The following is an 11,924-nucleotide window of genomic DNA, read 5'->3' as shown; positions in this document are numbered from 1 at the left end:
AGCAGTTACATTTATTTTTTCATAAAAAATTGAAATCAAACACTCGAAGTTTCAGAAAATCACGTTATCTAATAAAACAAGCTAAATTATGCTTATAATATAACAAAAAAAATAACAAGACATTTCTGCTATCTTTAATTTATTGTAATTGCCACGACGCGCCGGTTGTCATGGCCGAGCCATTACTACTTAGCAGTCTCTGGTCTTCTTGAGCAAAACACTAGTGACCAGCGTGAGGAGTGTGACAAGGGACAGTCCACTCCCTACAATCAAGAAGGGCCATTACGACCAAATGTTTCTGCCAGAAAAAGGAGCAAAGAATGTCTTCTAAATGCACTTATCCCCACGTGTCGACTATTGGAATGACACAATGGTCCACCGGGACCATTCCGATCACGGCAAAAAAGTGAATGACGTGTGGATGATTGCGCAGGGACCGAAAGACTATTCACATGGAGTAAAAAAAATTACATAGATGTTGCGAATAGGAAAAAGATTGTTTTTCTCACATCAACTTTTATTTGAATGCATCAAAAATGTTATTTTGTGTGAGTGTAAGATTGAATAAAAAACTATGAACACAAATCGAATAAAAGGATTTCAAAAACATTTATAGAATTTAAATTGTGTCGGAAATATTGTTTAGGTTATGGTTTGCAAATAATTTCAAAAAATATATTTTTACTTTTTATGGTAGCAAATAGATCCGTATAATACATTTTTATTTTAACATATTCTTAGATAACCATTACTATATATATGTCAATATTCAAATTGCTAAATAGAAGAAGATCTTATAGAATTCAAATTTGCTATTATGCTTAAAAGAAACTCGCTGTACATTTTTAATATATAATATTAATAAAATATAACTAAAGTTAATATAGTTGACCGAATATTAAAAAAATAAGTAAATACAGCAAGTAAAAGTCAACAAAATCCACAGAAGAAGCATCGATAATATACCCACAACGGTGACTTCCGTGTGTATATCTCTCTTGATATATTTAGTATGTATTGCTACTTGGAATATTTAGCCACCTTGCACGATGAATGTCTATATATTCCGATTCAGTTCTGATGCGGTGGATTCTTGATGGTTTTTGAAAGAATTCTCTTCTCTCTATCTGTTTTTTTTCTTCTTTTTTTTGTTAAGAAGGAGTTTCATTTTAAATTAGATTTTCTTATATATATATATATATATATATATATATATATATATATATATATATATATATAAAAGTTGATGTCTACTTTCATACCTTAAAACCGGAATTTAGTTACTATAGAATTAAAGCCTCATAAGCTTAAAAATCCTCGTGAAAGTACGGATTACATTTATCGTCTGCGTTGGACAGCTAAATATTTTTATAACTTACAGAAACATTTTATAATTTGTCTAAAAATTAGATAACGAATCAAATTGGAAGAAAAGTATAGTAGTATCTTTTTCATCCAGATTTTAAAAATTTCTTCTATTAATAGAATGAATTATTTAAATGTTAATCATTCATTTTATAGTTCATAGAAATATAATTTATTATTTGCTCTTATTTTAGGAGTTACTTCCATTTCCCCCTTAAAATAATGATATTATTTTTTTTCAAAATAAACTTTATTACAAATGCTTCCTTAGATGTTAACATTATTATTATACAATTCTGAACAGAAAATCATTGAATGCTATTTCTTTTCTCTCAAATAATAAATCCCAAATATGTATTTAAACGTCTGAAAATCACCAAGGTAGAACTAATCAATCAAATAGACAAGATAAAAGAAAAAACAATTTAAGGAGAATTTGACTTAATCTTCTAACTCCTATTTCACGAAGGAAAGTCGACGCCAAACGAGTCATCTTAAAATTAATGGTTTCGATATCTTTCATATTCTGATGGTGCTAAATTTTCAAAAGACCATTTGATCAGGCTAATGCCTCATCTAAAATTTGCTCCACCCTATACTTCGATGGGCTGTCGAGATGTAAAATGATTTGAGCTCATTTTTCTTAAGTTAGAAGCTCATTTGTCTGAGTTTCAGTCCAAAGTGGAACATGAAAGTTGTCTAAAGGCAATTTCTGATGCTTACAAAAGCTATTTAGACAAAATAAAATATAGAGGTGTATTAGGTAATATTGCTCATAGGTTTTTGGTTTTACGTGTTAAAAAACTTTGTTCAATATTTTGAGAAGCTGATTATTTTTCAAACATTATAAATCGTTGGAAGCTATCTACATAATGGCATTTCATTTGAAATATTGACTTTTTCTTTCTACTGATTTATTTTTATTGGTATATATTTTAAAATTTACTTTATTTTATTTCTGTTAATGGCTAGTGTTAAAAAAGTGAGAACATTATCAAAAAAACATAAAATGTAAGAAAATAAAATATATTTGGAACATGATCTTGTGACATTTGCAAAATGAACTTATTCTCTGCTAATATTGGTTGATGAGATTATTAAATTAGATATTAGAAGACTAAAAATGACTAGCTATTGTCCGTAAAAGTTTGTGCTTAAGCTAAGAGTAACCTTTTGACACATAACGGCAACTTACTTCGGAATTATTACAAAGCAACAAGCGTGTAGCACATGTTCTTTCATTTCAAGCTATCTTCTCAACACTGTAAAAAATTTCCGATCAAAATATAGTAAAAATACTGGTGCTCCGATAACCTTTACCGTTAAATTCATTTTGACCGTAAATTTTTTCGGAGCAAAAAAATTTAGAAAACTATAATTTTTATTGTAAAATTACTGAATCACTGTAAAGAAAATATATTACTGTAAAAATTACAGTATAAATATTTACTATAAATATGGATTTTACGGTAAAATTGATTTCATCTAAAGTTTTGCAAACTTCTAATGCAAAATAGATTTAAAAGCTTTTCAAAGTTTTGTGTAATCCCCATTATATATTATGATATTTAATAACTTTTCTTCAGTAGTTTGAATATTCATTTTTTATCCAGAGATGGCTACGAATTTTTACAATTGAAATTAGAAAAAAAATGCCAGTGTAAAAAATGCCAGATATTGACCCTTATACTTAAGCAAATCAGTATAAGGAATACCGTGTAATGTGACTTCACCTTAAAATAGCAACGCAGAAAATAACGAGTATACCGGATATACCCTTTAATTAGGAAAAAAAGCAGGGTTACGGATACCGAACAAGTGCGTTCCGTGCAATGGCACTTATATAAAGCGGCGTTAATGAATGGTATACAATGTAATTTCTACCCTTCTAAAAGAGGCAACCATCTAAAAAGAGGAAATCCTGCAAAAAGGGGCAACAATCCATTTGTTATAAGGAGAAAACTTTAATTAAAGGACTAGCAGAATTAAAAAACTAGCATTGCTAGTTGATTAAATTTTTAATTTTTTTAATAAAAAAGCTTCGAAAAATATAGTGATAAATTAACTTTCTTGCTTGAATTACCTTACTTTGAAATATGATCAGTACCTTATCTAATCGAGTCATAAATAGTTCAGTATCAACCAGCATAAAAAATTTGAAAGAATGGCAAAAGTCAAATGGTAAAATTTACTTTTTTAACTTTCCTATCAAAGATTTAAAATGCCTATCTGATAAAAATATGGATTACATGGTTTCACATTTTCCTGTTTTCTTTGATATGTCTATTTCCATGATTTAATCTAAATGTTCACAACCTGTATTATTGATTTTCATATCAATTAACTCACGTTCAAAAACAAAGTTCCTTTTTTTAGTAGGTTTTCTAATCTTGCTAAAAAAATTTTAGAAAATATATTCACCTCAAATAAAACAAAAATGCTTACTTTTTCTAACGTGGAACACATTACTAAAACAGTTAAAAGGGATGCAAATGAAATATTGGTGTGAGGAAGATTTTTATTAAGTGTTTGTCTTAACTCACTTTTCGGAGCGTTTAAAAAAGAGTAAAATAATACAATGTGGTTATTGAACATTTGAATAAAATAAAAAACTTTCGTTGTTTTGATAAAACTGTTTAAACAACAACTTATGAACTGCAACGGAAGTTCTTATTTATACGCGATGCAACCTCCAGACATTTTATCTTACTTTAAAATCAATTTTTGCACTAGCTATGTAATATACATATTAAAGATTAGTGAAATGAAATTACTAATAGCACTTTCCGTCGAACAAAAATTGATTTTTAACTCAATTCTTTATTTACCAAAGCTATCACTAATTAAAATGAATTACAGTATAACTACCGGCACTGTGGGTGCATCATCGGTGAAATCCAATTTATCGTAAATACCATTTTTACCGTAAAATATTAAACCGTAATTTTTGAACTAATATTTATTTCGCTTGAATTATTAAGTGGTTTTACGGTAATTATTATAGTAAAAATTACGTAAAATCATATTTTTCCCCTAACTTATTCAGGTAAAGATTGGTTTTTATGCTACCAGCACTATAAATGCCGGTACTTTTTTTCTGTAATTTGATGTTACATTTTTTACAGTGTGTGTTCAAATTTAAAGCATTGTGGAACCATATAAAGCACTATATATATATATATATATATATATTAGCTTACAAAAAACATATCATTCTAGATAAATCGTATATGCAATATCCTAATTAATCAAAATTGGACAGAAATAAAATTCTACAAAGAGATTCTCTTTATGCATACAATCCCTAATGTAACATTTAAGAAAATAGATCATTGCTAAAAAGCTTTGCTGCGATGTTTTTTTTTTTCTCTATAAAATAATCGTCAATTATTTTCCAGCACCAGCACATTTTAATTTTTAAAACTGGTTTTAAAATTTGAATCATAACATTAGTCGTAAGCTATTGCTGAAAAAATTAAGAAATCATTGTTTTTTCTGAGGGAAGTGTTCATAGCTTCTATTTACCATTGGATTTTATCATTTGATGTGAAAGACCATGTCCCGTTGAGATTTACTTGCTCTTTCTACTGTAGCACTTCCCTTTTCCTAAATTAACACTTTTACTGCTAGAAATATATTTTTATTACGAGGGACTGTTTCATTTTTGAATTAATTATTAATAAATTAATTATTAATAAATTAATTATAATTTAATTATTTATTAATAACTACAGCATTTACAAACTGTTATAAACTATCGAGATATAAGGTATAATTTGCAATTTATGATTCACCTCATTATCAGTTAATACTTGTGATTTGAATACCATCTTACATACTTGCATAGTTTAATCAATAATAATATAAATACTGATATAGCTAATAAAACAAATATAGATAAGCGTCATTCAAATCGATAAAATGAACTGAAATATAGCACCAATGTTTTTTGATTTATAATTTTATTGCAAGAAATTACTAAATTTGCAATCTTCACGTTTCCAATCTTTTTCAACCAGTATTTTATCGTTAATGGTTTGATTTCAGCATTTTTAGCCTGTATTTTAATCGTCTAGAAAAAAATAACAGCTGTTAAAAAAAAGAAGTGATATATATACATGTTTGCGCGCACCAATATTTATTTTTTTTTGCTTATAATTTTCCCCTCTTTAAATGACACGTAAGATATTTGAATAAAGAATGATATGGAAGCAATTTTCATCAGACCAAGGACGCATACAATACCTTCAAAACAAAAATTTACTTATTGGTTCATTTTCTTTTTAAATTTTTTCTCCATTGAAAAATAGAAATATACTCTTAGCATAATGTGGGGTAAGCTAGCAAAAGGTGCAATTTTAAATCTCGTGACATGACCCGTTGCTGTTTCATCCCAAGCACTCACACTTCAAAATCCTATTTCAAACGGCTCATCAGCCGCTCAGCAAAGACACTGAAACACCCCTCTAAATCCACCCCACCCCTCATAGCGTGCGTTGACATACGCATGTGCTCTCTCTTTTGGCTCATATTCCTAGAAAAGGAATGTATTGCCCATCAACTTAAATGGACGTTTTCTCCATCAAATCCTCTAAAAGTTTTCTCCTACACTTCCAGTAATCACTAGCTTAAGATGAATATTTCATGGCATCCGAGCCCTTACCATTTTATTTTTTTTTTACATTCGTTTCATTTTCTTTGCTTCTTTTTCGCTTTCTTAACCCTTAGTTATCGCCCCACCTTGTACCCACCCTCTGCTTTTTAGGATGTAAAAGGAGTTTTTTTCCAATTTATGGTGATATCAAGACAGGAGAGTGTTCTTTTTGAGCCTTATTTTATGTCCTTCACCGATCCTGTGGAAAGTGTTGTAGCGCGAGACTTGATCAGGTTCCACTGAACGAAAAAACTCCTCATGTGAAACGGATAAGTTTCTTTCCTCCAAACTCTCTCGAGGAATTATTAAACTCTTATCTCCGCGAAACATTTTTATGCTCTTCAGATATTTTTTATGTATTCGTTAGTCAGGAAAGCAATATTGTTTTTGGTAATCACTATTGGGAATATTGGCTGATCGAAAGAATTGAAGAAGAAAACGTATCTTTCTCGAATGAATTTTTAAATCTATATTACTCCCATATAAATCTTATTTTTTGAGTGCCTCAAGAATAGCTCCAATTGGAATTAAACTCTCAATCTAGACTCACGTTTTCGTGGAAGTAACATTTTAAGAATCATTTTTTACAGCAACAAAAAATGAAACTAAACTTTAAAAATGCAATACATAATCAAATATGAATAACAGTGGGGAAAAAACATAGCAGTGTTACTTTAGTTGACTTATACTAATGTACTTGATAAATATAATTGTTTTAGGACATAAAATTTTAGTTGTAATTCCGAAATTCCAATGTATGTATGTATATATATATATATATATATATATATATATATATATATATATATATATATATATATATATATATATATATATATATATATATATATATATATATATATATATATATATATATATATATATATATTGATTGATTGACAGATCTAATTTACGACTACCAATGTTCAGCTCCGTAGCCTTGAAATTTTAAACTCCATCTCGAGGATAAGGGACCTCCTGAATTGGGAAAAATTGCTTTTGTGGAGGAGTTTTTTATTACCTTAACCTAAATTTGCGTTGCATTGAAGGAAGAAGCATGAGCATATCCTACAATTAGCCTGATGGCAAAGAAACTCGAACCCCTTATACATCTACCATTGAGGATATTTTACGTAAGAACTGTCAGCTACTTGCGAAATTCGTATCGACCAGTAACGGCACGGGATCAAATCCGGGTCACCTCATTGGGTACGAACGCTCCATCTCCTGAGCGACCACGGCTGTAAGAAGAAGTAAATTACTTAATTTCTAAATCAAGCAATACGCTGAGAAAAAAAAGTATGATAAAAACTATCAGAATATGGTAAACCTTATCGTGTTCTTTGTTGTATAGTATACGAAAAATCAGGGCTCGAAAAACAGCCCGCCCTCGGTGGTCAAAACTTCCCAGCGGACAACGAGTTTGTCGAATCCGACGTCCGCGCGGACGGCCAGTTTCCCGTTAATGGTCGTGATATATTTTCAAATTTTGTTATCTTGCAAGAGTCTAGCGCCTCACTTCTAAAATGAACCTCTAATCTAGAAATACAGCAACATTCCGCGCATGATGGAATTGATGTTTTCTCTGTCTGGGAGTACTGCAGCTGTCAAAAGGGGCTTTTCACCAATGAACTTACAAAAAAAAAATTAAATAAAAAAAAAATTAAAAAAAAAAACACATTACGTATTGGTCTGAAGCAGGAAGCGTTGAATGCAATTATGAACATCAACCTAAATGGAAAACCCTTTTCAGATTTCTGTGCAGAAACCTCTGTAAATCATTGGATTGATTGTGGAACTGGCAAACGTTACATTTGATTCATTTAGAAAACGCTGTACTCTCGGATAAATTGACATTCCAGATAATTTGACCTTTGTCATTTAAATTATTTTATAAAAGAAGTAAATCATTTAATGAAAGAAATACAAGGTTACTATTAGCTACCTATTAACTACTAATTCATTGTGCAATTTATATAAATGTTTAATAAGTAAGAGAAAATTATATTTTAATTTATTTAGAAGCTACGGGTTAGTTTCAAAGGAGGACGGGTACATTGTTGGACAAGCCGTACTCGGGGACGGGTAAAATTTCTGAGGTTTTTCGAGCCCTGCGAAAGATTTTTTTTTTTTTTTGAAGTGCTTTGGTAAGGATTTAGGTAACATTTATAATAAATGTGGTTTTATTATCTGTCATAAAATTTGGTAAAAGTGTAAACGTTTGATAATTTTATCATGATACCTTAGGGCAGGGATGGCGAACCAATGGCACGCGTGCCATTTATGGCACTCGACACAATATTTTGGGCACTCCACCGATCACAATTGTTGTTACACTATGAATTGTTATTACACAATTTTTATTACGCTATGAAGCATATGTAACAATTAAATTAAAATTCACAAAAAACAATCAAAATAATAAACAATTATTAATAAAAAAATTAAAAATTAATACTAAAAAAACAATTAATAACCGTAAAAAATAAGCTAACAATAAATAACTAGCAAAAAAAATCAACAATCCTGCTTAAACTAACATCTTAAAACCTAATATAAGATATTGGTCATCTAATCTGCAACAACAGAAGTCACACTGATGTTACTTTAAGTTGAATTACGTGTATAACTGAGACATCGCAAAATGTATTATTTTTCATAGTAAATAAAGAGTTTAGAGTCGATAGTATTTAGTATTATTATTTTCCCAATAATCACGAAGTCAAAATTATTTGATGGCACGTCTATGACCTCATTAAACAATTTTTTAGAGAAAATGGCACGTTGGTGTATAAAGGTTCGCCACCCCTGCCTTAGGGCATGACATAAACACTATTTATTCGGATAAATTTACTTTTCTGTTTTGCGTATTTTTATTAAGGGTGTCGTAATGAAAGCTATAATTTTGAAATATCGATTTTCCGGTAAATCGTTACCATATGAATTGAAAATATACCTAATGAACGGTTTTTTTTCAGTTTTTATTACTATAATTATATATTTTTACCAGGAAAGTCATTAGCATACACTACAATAATTTTACCAGATTTTGTGTGGCTCTATAACTTCAAAAGAACTTATAACTTTCTTTTAAAAGAATTATATAAAATTCTCTTCTTTAAAGAATTATAATTTAAAAGAATTATATAAAATTATTTTTAAAAGAATTATAATTTAAAAACCTGAATTTTTGGTATTTTGTTAGCATATGAATGGATAAAGTACCAAATGAATGGTATAAATATCATAATATTTTAATTTTATCACTTAAGTAATGTTTTTTTTCTATAAATGTTATTGCTATTTAGTATGGTACTTTTGCAAGAATTTGTTTCTTGGGCTACTTTTTGCACGTAATACTTGTAAGGAGTCATTGGGACTAAATAACTCTAACTAAAATCCGAATCGGTTTATTTGGCTAGAAAGTTTTTAATAGTCACTACCGTAAAATGGGGCTACTTTGTGCAGCGGGGGCTACTTTGTGCAAATTCGAATTTGGCACTTTTCAAGTGCTGCAATTCAGTATTATGTTTTTTTCACGTTAAAACTGTGTGGAGTTTGAAGATAGAAGTCTCCTCTATTACTACAAACAATTTTTCAAATTTTAAGATAATCTCAGAGTGTGTTTTGTTTATCCAATGTTAACAACTTTCCGAGAACGTCGGACGTCCAAAAGTGTGCGTCGAAACTTTAGCTGTGAAATGCAAAGACGTTGATAAAACAATAGTCGTAAGTGCAAAATTTTTATTTATATATTAACGAGCTGTACCCTGCGTGCGTTGCAACGCTTTCAGTTTGAATTTTAATTTTGTATTTAAGTGTGCAAATGAGATTTGTGATTATGATTTGAAATGCAAATTTTATTTAATGGTGAAAAAAACCAGTGATAGTCTCAGCAGTTAATTCTCTAGGATATCGTTAATGCATTTTCAAACAGACATGTATGGTGATGCACACGGACCATGAAACATATTTTGGACAATGATCTGAAATAAGACAGGATCTATGGCGACATCAGGAATTTCTGCTGATATCTAATCAATTTGGCATGGTGGGATTTTTTCAATGAGCCAAATCAAAATGTGTGCCTGTGGCAATCCTCTTTTTTGCCATTCAATAGAGTACATCCAACACCGTGTCTCTCTAAAAACATGACGTTTCACAATGAAATCAAGTAAAGATTTTAATTTTTGTTTGAACACACGTGCAGTAATATCATGACGATCCGATGATGATTGTTCTGGTAACAAAAGCTCTTTAATTTCAACCCAAGCAGAATTGCATGCAAATGTAATAAATAAATCTGGGAGCCCATATGCGTCATTGCATCCTGTGAGTATTCATACATGTGCCTTGGACTCCCTGCAAATGTAGTCGGAAATATAATCATTTTTCCCACATCATTAGGATTATCGTTACCGTCATTAATTATTGCATCCCGTAAATGAATGTATTCTTCTGAAGGTAATTTGGTTTGATTTAATTTAATATACAGTAGGCGTTCAGTTTAAATTTTTTGCATACATATCGACAATGTATTGAGGAAATAATTTTCGACATTTTAAAGTATGATTATCAGCGTTTTGGCTATCATTAATCTATATGCATAAAAACTTATTGCACTTGCTTTCTTATTGGTTTTCTCGCCTGTTTGCGGACTTCTTAATTTTATGTTAAAATAATATCCCTCCTCTCCTCACCAAAATAAAATAGGATATTGCAATGCATCATATGATCGATACGTTTCTGAGAACTCTTTGAACGTCACGATTTCTGCGATGAAGAACTGTATCGCGGGAGGTAAATTCTTCGCCAACTATAACAATAGCCACTTCATCCAATGTTGGCGCATTGTATTTTTCTTTGTGGTGGCCTACGGGTGTTTTTTCAGCTCTAATAACTTTGTAAATATCGGATGACATTTAGTCAAGGGCAATTCTGAACAGCCTAATTAACTGATTATGCTGATCGAAAAATTTTTGTAATACGGTAACAATTTTTCGTTTAGTGCCATTGTTTACCTGACAACGTTGATTGACTTGATCATTTGTGTTATCCGTGAAATAAATTTGTAGAAATTTATGGTCTGCGTCAGGCATTGAAAGAAGTGATCCTGCACGATGATAAATTTGGCCTTTCACTTTGAATGTTGGGATGTAATTCTCATTCACGATACGTGTAGCACCGAATAAAGTAATTTAGAAACACGAATTGTACCGGCGTATATGCACCAAAAAATGTTTCGATTGGTTTGTTTGACCTGATACGAAGGTTGATAATGTCTCGGCAGACGACGTAAGATCTTGTAGTTTCAGTATGCTTCTAGAACAGCAAATTTCAGCTGTTTCATTTTTAAATTTGAGAGCATTACAAAATATACATAATTGATATATTTCTCCGATGATGACACTTGGGAGAAGACTATAGTTTGTTGTCGGATCATAGTGAAATGCACTGAAATTCAAATCAGAGTATTGGCAGCGTCTGAATAGCGAAATGCGTTCTCGATCGGTTTTCATTCTTGCTTCCCGGTGCTCTGATGTTTTCCGACGAACGGGCTTGTGTAGTTCGTAGTTGATTTGTTGACTGTCTTCTTTCCTGTTGCTCAGACGTTTCTAAGGAACGGGCAAAAGCATTCTGTTCTCGATTAGTTTCAAGTCTTTTTCCCGTTGCTCCGATGTTTCTGAAACACGGGAAGTTCTCTTTTTGCGCGCTTGAGATGTCGACCGACTAAGAGCGATTTGCTTACGCGGCATATTTTTGCAAATATTCTTTCTGACAAAGAAAAAGAAATGTAAAAGTTGACAGTGGTCGCAAATTTGCTAAATCGAAATATCACATACATATTTTAAATAATAAATAGAGCAATAAAAATGAGATGAATAAGAAATATGAAAATTATAAG

This window comes from Parasteatoda tepidariorum, chromosome 2, assembly GCF_982258835.1.
Source record: "Parasteatoda tepidariorum strain Cologne lab strain chromosome 2, Ptep-v5.0, whole genome shotgun sequence".
Lineage (NCBI taxonomy): Eukaryota > Metazoa > Arthropoda > Arachnida > Araneae > Theridiidae > Parasteatoda > Parasteatoda tepidariorum.
Note: the sequence above shows the minus strand (reverse complement) of the source record.